This window comes from Vicia villosa, unplaced genomic scaffold, assembly GCF_029867415.1.
Source record: "Vicia villosa cultivar HV-30 ecotype Madison, WI unplaced genomic scaffold, Vvil1.0 ctg.000370F_1_1, whole genome shotgun sequence".
Lineage (NCBI taxonomy): Eukaryota > Viridiplantae > Streptophyta > Magnoliopsida > Fabales > Fabaceae > Vicia > Vicia villosa.
In genome coordinates, this window is record NW_026705171.1 from 75417 (window position 1) to 77799 (window position 2383).

The window sequence follows — 2383 nt, forward strand, 5'->3', positions numbered from 1 at the left end:
GGTCATAAACACTTAGAAATTTTTCTAAGTGTTTTAACCTAGTTTTCTTCCAACTTTGGCCTCATTTTTCACAAATTTGCCAAAGGATTTTGAAGAAACTCCAAACTAATGATTTGAAGTAGATGTTTAGGGCTTTCCAAATTGTGTTCAACCTTCTCCAAATTCATTTTGAGCTAAGAGTTATGCTTGTTCAAAGTTGGCCTCATGAAGTGAAATTATAGGTCATGCATCATTTTGGAACTTTGAAATTTTGTGCACATGACCTCAAATATGGATGCTACACGACCCATAACACATCTGAAAACATGCCATGCATTCATTTTCACCATGCCATGATAATTGAAGAAGATTCTAAAAACAAGAACATGTGATTATGTAATGATTACATTTAGGAATTTATGGCAAATTGATGAATCACCCAAGGAATCTTCTCACCAACCAATTAGAGCTCACTTTGCATCTGAAATGTTCCCTAAGATCAGATAGAATCAATGGATAGGGAGCTGGCTCGAAAATGCAATGATCACACTTGGATATTCTTTGAAATTTCTTCATGGCTAAGAAACCAAATTCACTTCACTAAGCAAGCTCACTCTCTCAATCAGTACTGAATCATTTGCCTATAAATAGGAGAGCATACCTCAGTAGAAAAACACACCAAAGCAACCATATTCCTTGCTTTCTCTTTCTCTTCTCATGCTTATTGTTTTTCAAAGTTCTTTGGCAAGAAGAATCGTTTTCTTCAAACCAGAGCTTATCTTTGGAAAGTAAGCATTCTAACATCTCAAGGGAGGTCATTTGAGGTGATCCAAGCACCTGGATCACTTCTGTAAGTGGAGGAACACCATTTTGCTCTCACTTTGGAGCAGTTGCAGTTGGAGGTCCATAGTGCAATTCAGAAGGTTTCCAATCAAGCCAAGCATCCAGGCACGTTCCATAGGAGGTAGTGAAGCTGTTCAGATGGCTGCAGCTCATCTGTAACTCAAGAATCATCACTCTCCATGTTCACTTGAAGCTCAAATCGAGGGAGGTCCATAGAACAATTCAGGAGGATTGAGGTTACAACAAGCATTCAGTTAGCATCACTGAGTCACAAGGAAGCTTTTGGGATCATTCATACAAGCCCAGTTGCTCTCTATCATCCTCACGACCTCCATTTTCAGAGGTAAGTTTCTGAACTCCACCTCTTTAATTTAAGCATTCTTTAAGAAATAGCCCGATTCTATCTTGTTCAGCATCATCAGAGGATTGAAAACCCTCTATCATCATTCATTTATCTTTCAGTATAGTCATTTAATTTGATTTTTAAATTTTAGGGTTCTTCACGATTTCTGGTAAATTAGTTAGATGTAGTTAATATAAATATATATTAGTTACATATTTAGAATCGTGAGTGAATTTAGAGCAAGTTTCATGTTTACACCTGGACCATTGGTTGAGATTTGAGAGAATCAGAATTTCAAAATTGTTGGAGCTTGAGGTTGAAGACGAAGATGGAGGGTGGCGCCATTTTTTAAATCTCTGAACAGAGTTTATTTTATATTTAATGATATGCGTTTCATAAACGAATGAATAACTTGCCCCAGTGGCCACACATGCGCTCTTAGTCTCCTCATGCCCAAAGTCTGGGGTTCGAATCCCCCTCGCCCCAGACTTTTTGATTCTTTTATTTTTCAATGATTTATCACTTGTTTTGAAACATAACCAAATGAGTGAGAGTTGCTATCACCATGCGCGCGTTGGCTCAGTGGTGTGGTTTTGGGTGTGTGACCTAAAGGGCGTAAGTTCAAGCCTTGGTGGAGACATTTCTAAATTTTTTATCACTTTTCACACCTATTCTCTTCACAACTTCACATGATTATTTAACCTATCAAATTAAATCATTTTTACTTCATTTTTCACACACTTTTTATTTAATATATCTATTTTGTGAATAATCAAAAAAATCATAAAAATATTATTTATTTCATGTATTTTAATTAGGTTTAACATAGTATGTTTTAAAGTGTTTTCTTAAAAACTTTAAATATATATATTCATTTTGTTTTAACCTAATTATTTTGAAAATAAGTTTATGATAAAACCCTAATTGTTTAGGTCTTAATTAGGCATAGATCTTTATTCTTTACCTTAATTAAGTTGACTTTTGTCAATTTTCAAAACTGTTTTCAATCTCCGTTTAAATCAAATGATTAAGGTTTTCAAACAACAAAACCTTATATCATTTCAAATCATTTTCAAAATTGCTTTTGTAACCAGTACTGCAAAGTACTGGGCCTCTAATAGAGTGTAAGTCCCAAACACCTTCTCTTCTTAGCTTGTTTTCAAAACTGTATTTTCAAAATCTTCTTTCTGTTTTCAAAACATTCTTCTGGTATTTGAA